This window comes from Colobus angolensis, unplaced genomic scaffold, assembly GCF_000951035.1.
Source record: "Colobus angolensis palliatus isolate OR3802 unplaced genomic scaffold, Cang.pa_1.0 Scaffold20, whole genome shotgun sequence".
Lineage (NCBI taxonomy): Eukaryota > Metazoa > Chordata > Mammalia > Primates > Cercopithecidae > Colobus > Colobus angolensis.
The window spans coordinates 10,075,628-10,086,276 of NW_012115155.1; the positions used below are offsets into that span (position 1 = coordinate 10,075,628).

Genomic DNA, 10,649 nt, shown 5'->3' on the forward strand with positions numbered 1-10,649 from the left:
GCCAGACACCGCGACGGGACGGGCGTGTGGGCGCCTCCCCCGCGCTGGTCGCCAGCTCACGTTACGCGCTGGGATCTCCAAAGGGCAGCGGAGTCAACTCCAAATAGAAAGGATATTGTTTGCGCCGTGGGGGCAGCTCCTGAAAGCTGAGGCTGGCAGGGTTGGGTCCTGCTGGGAGGGGACTGGTCTGGGAAGGCCCCAGACAGCACTGAGGTGAGGTCCACAGTGGCGGCAGGACATCCAGGAGGTCTCCAGCTGCCACCTGCCAGGAGGAAGGCCTGTGCCGTGGACACACTGAGGAGGGCAGAGTCAGCTGAGGAGGACGGGGAGGACCTGGCGCCTTTAGGATCCCTCCCAACCGTTAAGAACCCGAGGACCGAAGCCACACAGGCCCACATTCTGCTTTGCTCCCTTCTTTGAGAGCCTCTGCCACAAACATCACCCTGGAGCACCCAGACCAGGGCAGAGCCAATCATCTGGATCTGGCCATCCAATGGTCAGGCACCGCAAAAGAGGTTTAGAGAAAAGGCAATCCTCCAGCTTCCAGGGGAACGGACGCAGAGAGACCTGGTGGAAACCACCAGGAAGGCACCATGTCCCCCGCATTTTTACCCAGAGAGACTGGCAAAGTTCCTTGTGATTCATAAGCACCCACGGTCGGCATCCAAACTGTGGCCAAGGTGACCCTGGTCAGCAATACAATAAAGATCCAGAGCACTCATGGAAATCTTTAACATTGATTCCGTTTCCCTGAAAGACCTTTCTAGAAAGGTCAGAAAGCTTGAGCAGTATCTTCTTCTGCCTCCCGAAAGCAAGAGCTGGCAGCCGTCACTAAAGACAGCAGGGCACTGATCCTCCCAAACTAGAGTGGGAGAAAGCCTTGGAGGGGCTCACTGGCTCTCAGAAACCAGGCCTATACGCCACCGAGGAACACACTCACCCAGCAAGTCCCAACAGGAGGAGGTACTCATTAAGCACCCTGGCAGTCAAGTGGCGACAAGCATTGGGTACAGTATAATTTGTAAATGCAGCCCAATTCCAAAGTTGCCCAACACTGATCAATTCAACACATAGATTTTAAAGGTGGCCCCAGGAGCTAAAGGGCATGGAGAAGGTGAGCCCAGAGGAGCCAAAATGAGTAAGGAATACCGCTGACTCTCTGATGTAGGTAGCTGAATGCTTAAGAAAACTTATGCAGAAAATGGTCTTGCAGCAGCTACAAGTCAATGTGATAGGGCCTAGGCTCCTCTCACCACTCCCGACTCAGCCCATCCATGTGGAAATCCTCAACACTAGAATCCAGGACTCTCAGGCAGACCCACGGTTTTCTGTAAGGAGGAAACATTTATTTAGGGCTCCAAGGGTCACATATAATGCTGGAAAGGAGGCTACAGCCACAAGTGTTTTGTACAACATAATTTGTAAATGAAGTTCAAACACAAGTTTACCAAGTACTAATCAATTCAACAAATATTTACTATAAAAGTGGACATCGAAGGCCAGAAATTGAGAGAGGCTGAGTCTGAGCCCAAATCCGAAATTTCTGCACAACCTTACCGTCCATTCTGCAGCCTGTCCTACTGCAGGGATGGGATTGGGGGCCACAGATACTGAAAACTGAATCTAGAACTCTATACAAAGTATTATACACCATGACCAAATGGGATTTGGATCAGTGCTCTGGCTCTAGTCATTTGCAAACACACCGAGAGTGATGTCAGCAAAAAGTGGTAGAGTAAGGACCTCCAGAAGTTCAACCCTCCATAAAAGCAATGAAAAATCCAGCAAAAATTATCAGAATCTACTCTTTCAGAACTCTGCAAATCCACCAAAGGTTTTCAATAACCCTAGGAACGTTTGGTCAAGAAAAACAGATGAATCATGGTAAAAAAACAAACAAACAAACAAAACACAACAACAGTGAGGTTTGTGTTGTTTTAACTTATCCTAGTCCCTTATTCCTGCTCCCTAACTCCATGCCTGCCTTGAAAAACAATAATAGCCTGTGTTCCCAGTAAGGAAGTAACAGAATGGAATATTATGAACAACTGTACGCCAATAAATGAAATAACCTATCTGAAATGGAGAAATTCCTAGAAGGACACTACCAAAACAGACTCAAAAAGAAATAGAAAATCCAAATGTATCAGTCTATTTTCATACTGCTATTAAGAACTGCATGAGACTCAGTAAATTATAAAGGAAAGAAGTTTAATCAACTCACAGTTTAACAGGGCTGGGGAGGACTCAGGAAACTTACAGTCATGGCAGAAGGCAAAGGGGAATCAAGGCATCTTCTTCACAAGGTGGCAGGAAGAAATACGAAGCGAAGGGGGATGAGCCCCTTATAAAACCAGCAGTTCTTGTGAGAACTCACTCACTATCACAAGAACAGCATGAGGGGAAACACCCCCATGATTCAATTATCTCCACCTGGTCTCTCCTTTGACCCGTGGGGATTATAGGGATTACAATGATCTCCACCTGGCCTCTCCTTTGACCCGTGGGGATTATGGGATTACAATGATCTCCACCTGGTCTCTCCTTTGACCCGTGGGGATTATAGGGATTACAATGATCTCCACCTGGCCTCTCCTTTGACCCGTGGGGATTATGGGGATTACAATTCAAGATGAGATTTAGGTGGGAACACAAAGCCTAACCAAATCACCAAATAAGGCCAATAACATGTAAAGAGACAGAGAGTAACCAAAAAACTTCCCACAAAGTAAAGCCAGAGCTACATGGTTTCATTGGTGAATTATGTCAAAGGTTTAACTAGAATTAACACCAAATCTTCAAACACACACACACACACACACACACACAACACCAGTGTGGTGGCACATGCCTATAATCCCAGCTACTCAGGAGGCTGAGGCAGGCAGGAGAATGACTTGGACCCAGAAGGCAGAGATTGCAGTGAGCTGACATCACGCCACTGCACTCCAGCCTGGGTGACAGAGTGAGATCTTATCTCAAAAAGAGAAAAAAAAAAACAAAAAAAAAAAACCACCAAACCTTCACAAAATCTTTCCAAAAAAAGAAAGACTAGGAGGGAACACTTCACAACTCATTCTATAAGTGTTAACTTGATATCAAAATAAAACACGAAGGTCATATAGATGCAACTGTCCTTGATAAAATACAATAAACTAAATCTAACACTCTATATATAAGGTATTATACAACATGACCAAATGGGATTTATCCCAAGAATATAGGGTTTGTTTCACATCCGAAATTCAATGTAACATACCATATCAATAGAATAAAGGGAGGACACTCTATGACCATCTCAATAGATGCAGAAAACACATTTGGCAAAATCCAATACCCTTTCATAATAAAAGCACCCAACAAACTAGGAATAGAAGGGAACTTCTTCAATTTGATAAAGAACATCTACCAAAAACCCATAGCTAACATCATACCTAGTGATGAGAAAATGAATGCTTTCCTCCTAAGGTCAGGGGGATTTCCAGTCTTGCTATTTTCAGCATTGCACTGGAGATTCTATCAAGGACAGTTAGACAAGAAAAAGAAATAAAAGACATCTAGTTTGAGAAGGAAGAGTAAAACTATTTTTATTTGCATATTACATACTCATATATAGAAAACCCTGAAGAATCCCCCCTCAAAAAAAGAAACCCTATTTACAGCTAAGAAATGAGTTCAATAAGTCTGCAAGGTATAAGATCATTATACAAGAATCACTAGCAATGAGGAATCTGAATATGAAATAAAACAACCCCATTTGGTACAGCATCAAAATGAGGAAAATACTTAGGAGTAAGTTTGACAAAATAAGTGCAATACTTCTTATTCACTGAAAACTATAAAACATTATTGAAAGAAATTAAAGAAGACCTAAATAAAGATAAAGATATCCCATATTCATGGATTGGAAAACTTAATATTGTTAAGATGGCAATACAACACTACATCAAATTGACCTATAGATACAATGCAATCTCCATTAAAATTCCTGCCTTTTTAAAAGTAATAGACAAGGCATTCCTAAAATTTATATGAAAATGCAGGTGATACAGAATAATAATAATAATAAAAAAAACTTAAAAGGGCCAGGTGCAGTGGCATACACCTGCAATCCTAGCATTTTGGGAGGCCAAGGCAGGTGGATCACTTGACGTCAGTAGTTCAAGACTATCCTGGCCAACATGGCAAAACCCCATCTCTTCTAAAAATACAAAAATTAGCCAGGCGTGGTGGCACACACTTGTAGTCCCAGCTACTCGGAAGGCTGAGGCAGGAGAATCGCTTGAACCCAGGAGGCGGAGGTTGCGGTGAGCTGAGATCAGGCCACTGCATTCCACCCTGGGTGACAGAGTGAGACTCCATCTCAAAACAACAACAACAACAAAAAAAAAAAACAAAGAAGACTCATGCTTTCCAATTTCAAAACTTACTTAAAAATTACAATTTAGTTACTAAAAATTACAAGTGTGGCATTGGTGTAAGGATAGACATATACACCCATAGAACAGAACCAAGAGCCCAGAAATAGGCTGGGTGCAGTGGTTTATGCCTATATTCCCAGTACTTTGGAAGGCTGAGGCAGGCAGAGCCCAGGAGTTCAAGACCAGCCTGGGCAACATGGCAAAATCTCACCTCTACAAAAAATACAGAAAGTAGCCAGGTGTGGTAGTGAGTACCTGTGGTTCCAGCTACTCGGGAGGCTCAGGTAGGAAGATCACCTGAGCCAGGGAGGTTGAGACTGCAGTGTACCAAGATCTTGCCACTGCACTCCAGCTTGGGTGAAAGAGTGAAACCCTGTCTCAAAAGAGAGTCCAAAAATAATCAACTGTGGTCAACTGAATTTTGACAAGAGTGCCAAGACCATTCAATGGGGGAATGAGTAATCTTATCAACAAATGATGCTAGGACAACTGGATAGCTACATGCAAAAGATTTAGTTTAAACCCTTACTTCATGCCATATAGAAAAAAAAAATTGACTCACAATAGATCAAAAACCTAAATGTTAGAATTAAAAGTATAAAACTCCTAGAAGAAAAGAGATGTTTTCATTTCATGAGCTAGGAGTAGGCAATAGTTTCCTAAACATGACAACGAAAACTCAAGCAACTAAAGAATAAGGAAATAAATTGGATTTCATTAAAATTTAATACTTGTATCAAATGACACAATCAAGAAAATGAAAAGATGATCCACAGCAAAGGAAAAAATATTTGCAAATTGGCTGGGCACGGTGGCTCATGCCTGTAATCCCAGCACTTTGGGAGGCAGAGGCGGGAGGATCACCTGAGGTCAGGAGTTCAAGACCAGCCTGGCCAAAATGGTGAAACCCCCTCTACTAAAAACACACACACAAAAAAAAAAAAACAGCCGGGCATGGTGGCACACGCCTGTAGTCCCAGCTACTGGGGAGGCTGAGGCAGAAGAATCGCTTGAACCTGGGAGGCGGAGGTTGCGGTGAGCTGAGATTACACCACTGCACTCCAGCCTGGGTGACAGAGCGAGATTCCATCTTAAAAAAATTGCAAATCGAATGTCTGAGAAGTGTCCAGTATCCAAATAAATAAGGAACTCTTATAATTCAACAATAAAAAGACAACCCAATTTAAAATGGGCCAGGAGTTTGAATGGACATTTCTCCCAAGAGGATTTACAAGTGGCCGACAGACGCATGAAAAGATGCTCAACATTATCGGTCATTATCAGTCATTAGAGAAGTGGAAATCAAAACCACAAGATGACACCTCTTCACACCCACTAAACCAGACAACAATAACAAGCATCAGCAAGGATGTCGGGAAATTGGAACCTTCATACATTCCTGGTGTAAAATTTAATAAATGTAAAATTGTTCAATTATTTGGAAAACAGCTTGGCAATTCCTCAAAAAGTATAACATAAGAGTTACCATATGCCCAGCAAGTCCAGTCCTGGGTATATATTCAAGGAGAAAATGTATGTTCACACAAAAACTTGTATAGGAATGTTCATAGCAGTATTATTCACGGTAGCCAAAAAGTGGAACCAATTCAAATGTCCACCACGGGTGAATGGAGAAACCAACTGTGGCACAATGGAATATTATTTATCCAGAAAAAGGAATGAAGTACTAATTCATGCTACGATATATGGATGAACCTTGGAAATATGTTCTTAATAAATGAAAGAAGTCAGGCACAAAAGGCCATATATGGTTCCATTTATGTGAAATGTCCAGAACAGGCAAATCTGTAGAGACAGAAGGCAGGTTACTGGTGGCCAGGGCTGGGGAGAGGGGGAAATGGGGATTGTCTGCAAATCGGTACAAGGTTTCTTTTAGGAATGATTAAAATGTTCTGGAATTAACGGTGATGGTTGCACAACCTTGTGAATGTACTAAAAACCACTGAATTGTCCCATCTAAAATGGTGAATTTAATAATACGTGAACTATGTCTCAAATTTTAAAAAACACATGAGTAATGAAGACTGCAACTACATGGTTTCCTAGAGGCTGGAACTGAGGCCCCAGGCTGTGAGGCAGGGCTGCCTCCCCAAGGCCCTGGGGCACGTGCCCTCAGCCCAGTGGGCAGAGGCAGAGATGCCACAAACAGGCTGTCCTCCAGAGCCAGCTCCCCCACCAGACTCCTCACCAGGAGGCTGAAAACAACTCCATGAGTTTCCCGTGTATTCCTCCAAGGACATGGGTGAGGACACAGTAGGTTTTACGCTCATATATGTATTCAGTCACCTCATCTCAGCAAGACATATGCATTCACCCACAGAAGTATCTCATTAGGGTGGTTATCCTGCTGAGTCATCTAAGTAAATATGCACCTTCAGAAATGTACACGCTACACCTAAACAGAACAAGGACAGTGACAGTGCTTCCCTTCCCCACCTGGAAATGAAGACCTAAGGGATGGTTAAGCCTGCATGCAGGTTGGGCACAGTGGCTTACACCTGTAATCACAGCACTTTGGGAGGCTGAGGCAGGTGGATCACGAGGTCAGAAGATCAAGGACACCCTGGCCAACATGGTAAAAACCTGTTTTTTTGGTAGAGACCATGGTATAACCCTGTCTCTACTAAAACTACAAAAAAATTTAGCCGGTCATGGTGGTATGCACCTGTAGTCCCAGCTACTCGGGAGGCTGAGGCAGAATTGCTTGAACCTGGGAGGCAGAGGTTGCAGTGAGCTGAGATCGCACTACTGCACTTCAGCCTGGGTGACAGAGCAAGACTCCATCTCAAAAAAAGAGAAAGAAAGCCTGCACGTGGCACAGCACAGATAGGGACACAGAGAAGAAGGATGACCCACTGTGGGTGGGAAACCCAGGCTCCTCTCCACAGTGGCTGCCTGGGCGGTCCCTTGCCAGCTCACAAGTGCTCACTGTTAACTATTCAGGAATTCTGTAAAGCGTTAATGCCAATTCAAGCGTTGGCGGTTTGAAATGAACCCAGGTGGGCGTATTCACACCACGGGACTGGACACCCTGCAGATCAGTCCCTCCATCCCTATTACGCCACTGGCCAGCTGGAAGGGGCCAGTCAGCACCAGAAGTAGAAGAAAAGGGAAGGAGGTGAGGGGCCATGGCAGTGCCCACCTGGCCCAGTCTGGGGCTCGGGGCTCAGGGCTCAGTGGTGCCACATCACAAGCCACATCACTTGTTACCCACTTCACACTTTGCTTAAGCCCCTGATGCCACTGCAGCCTCCTGTGCTGTGCTGAGGGCTCTGGCTGCACTCAGCTGCCCCATGGCTGACTCCTTCTGCCTAGGGGACCACTGGGCATGCTCCACCCGCAGGAGGGGCAAGATTGGCGGATAGGAGGGCAGGGATCTAGCAGCCTGCTCTGCGCTGTACTAAGCATGGACTCAGCACACAATCAGGCATAGGACAGCCTCACACATAACACACGTGATGGTCACGTGGTGGGTGGGACTCCACTTTATGCAGCCAAGCCACTGAGCTCACACGGCCATGGGTGTCAACATCCCAGGCTCCATTTCCAGGAATGCCAGGGACAGCTGAGTCCTGGTAGGTGGCCTTCCCCATGTCCACCTCCCTGTAGAACAATGGTGATGCCAGAAGTCCCTTCAGCTGTGATAGTCAAAGATCTTGTGGTTGTAAGTTCCAAAGCCCCTGGGTTGCCGCTGAGGCCGAGCCCCCTCTCTTCCCACGGTATGCCACCCCACGCTCCGGGCTGCCATCACTCCCCGCCCAGCTCGGCTTGCTCCTGGGCTTCAGCCCCTCCATGCCCAGGTGCCTCCCACGGCTCCCCCTCAGACTTGCCACAGCTCTTCAAGCACTCCACGACCACACCAAGCATGCCAGCCTCCCCCACCTGCCATCACGGGGGGCATCCTCCCAAGTAAGGGGCTGTGGCGCCCCTTACAGCCAGTCAGTTGGGTCCTGTCCACTCCACCTCCCAGAACCCTGAGTCAGCCTCCTCTCCTCCACCCCCTCAGCCACCCAGGAGAGGCCTCCCTAGTGTCTGCCTTCTGTCTCTTTCCCCATCTCCTTCCCAGCAGCCCTTTCTCCACACAGCACCCATGGGTTCATCTGCAGAGAGCATGGCCACGTATGCCACTCCAGGTCCCTTTGGTGGCTCCCCACCGCCCTCCCTCTGCTCTTGCCTGGTGAGGTCCTGGGGAGAGCTGGCGGGGAGAAACCCTGAAGGTATGCGAGCAGAGAGGTGTTTCCCAAAAGCAGCCTGACTCTGGGCAGCCTGGGGGATCCTGAGAGAACCGGGATCCAGGCACGAGGAGCTGCCTGGGATCACATGGGGACAGTGGACATGGGGAAGGGCACCCAGCATGAAATGGTGGGAATGAAACTCCACTGCTTCTGAGACAGGAAAACTCTCGCCCACTCCGAAGGCCGGGTTGGCTGTCCGTTCCTCACAGTCTGGCCCAGCCGAATCCCTGTGTATGGAGGGCAGGGAAGCCGGTGGGGCACCAGCATGGTGGGCAGCAGGGCCGCCTTTGAAGGAGCAGGTGCATTACACTCAGATCACTCACAGCTGCATCAAACACACACTCCAGGAGAACAGAACTGCGGGGAGCCACCCAAACTGCGTAAAGGGAGGCTCTCGGGAGTGGAACTGTTGCCGTTTGCTTCTCTTTATGTTCCTGTTATCTTTTGTATTTCTGGGTTTCTCCTTATTCTCTAAGACAAGCAGTATTGCCTGGACGAGGAACACCCTACACAGTGTCCGCCAAAGGCTGACTGTCATCCCAGTGTCATTTGAGGATAAGAGTTTCTCAGGCCCTTGGAGCCCACAGCAGCAAGGGCAGGCTGACCCCTGCTCGCCACCACCTGCCTTCCCAGTGGTTCCGGCTGGGCTTACCTGACCACCTCTGTCTCCAGGGAAAGGCCCAAGGAGACTCAGGGGCAAGAGGACCCTTGCCAGGGAGCAGTGGCACCTCGGGGCCTCCCATTCCAGCCCCACTCCCTTCATGGCTCTGTCCTCCTCGCCATCCCTCCTGTGCCTGAAAGAACTGCCTCTCACCCGCCTCCACCTCAGCGCTGCTGCTGGGCTGCTCCTGACCCTGTTCCTGTCTCTCCCCACTTTCTTTTCCTAGAAAATGGAGGGTGAGAACCCAGCAACTGGCAGGGACAGGCTGAGGAAAATGGGAGGCAGCCCCGCCGAACCCTGGGGGGTGACCACAGGCAGCCAGAGCCTGCAGATGCCAGTCTCCTGGGTTAGGGTCCCTCCATCTCACTGCAGAGGGGCCTGGGCCAAGGCTTAGGGGTGACTCCAAGTCAGGGGAGCTGACTGGGAAGAGAGGCTTGGGGAGAAGAAAGGGAAGTGTGTCTGGAGGGCAGGACTTACAAAGTGACAAGTTACAGGCTATTTTTGGTTCCTGGGGCTGCCCTGAGACCCCAGGCCACAGCCTTAATGGCAATCCCAGGCAGCTCCCCTGTGGGCCTGGGATTTGGGACCGCAGCCCTGGACACTGCCCTGCACTCTCCAAGCCCCTTTTCCCAGCAAAGCCACAGGTCACTCTCGGGGCTGGAGCTCCCCCACAGCCCCAGGTCATGGGATTCTGAAGAAGAGAATCCCCCTGCCAGGACTTGGCTAGGGGGGCCCAGGGCCTCAGGGACAGCCCCTCCCACCCAGCCCTGAGTCCTGCACTTGTACCCAGCTAGGTTCCAGAAAGAGCTGCAGGGACAGACACTGGCCGGACACTGGTGGACCTGTGGCCTCCTGAGTGACCCAGCTTCTGTGGCCTCTGATGACCTCATCTGTGAAATGGCAACGAGGGGCCTGAGAGCAGAGGGTGAGCCAGGCCCAGGGGAGTGCCCTGTCCCCAGCCAACCCCTGCACAGCTGGTGCTTGGGCGCAGCTCTGGCCGAGTCCCCACGTACCCTTCATCATTTTAAACATTTTTACCACCCCAGGTTTACAGAGGAGGAAACGGAAGGCTCCAGAGGTGTCACTCACCGGGGATCCGGGATCGCACAGCGGGGGTCGGGGAAGTCGGGGACGGCACACAGCCGTTTGAACCCTTTGCCCGTGGTGGGTGTCTGACCTTGGACAAGACCCCCTCCCGCAGCCCTGGGCGTCGGTTGTGAGCAGATGACTGTCCCATCTTGCAGGGGTGGCGGGCGGGCGGGCAGGAGCTCCACCTTCCGCTGCGGGCGCTCGCCCAGAGGAAGAGGCGCG

The 10,649-nt window shown here is 48.9% G+C and overlaps 1 protein-coding gene across 2 annotated transcripts in view; it reads right to left on the minus strand.

Annotated features, from left to right (window-relative positions):
• LIMS2 (LIM and senescent cell antigen-like domains 2) overlaps nucleotides 1–10,649 on the minus strand; it is a 42,959-nt gene that overhangs the window by 25,451 nt on the left and 6,859 nt on the right. Inside the window, exon 1 of one of the 2 annotated variants that reach the window (XM_011941680.1) lies at nucleotides 9,496–10,120. The exons of the other annotated variant lie outside the window; for it this stretch is intronic. The gene's annotated coding sequence lies outside the window, so the exon portion shown is untranslated. Of the gene's footprint in view, nucleotides 1–9,495; nucleotides 10,121–10,649 lie in introns of those variants that run through there. 2 annotated transcript variants of the gene reach the window in all.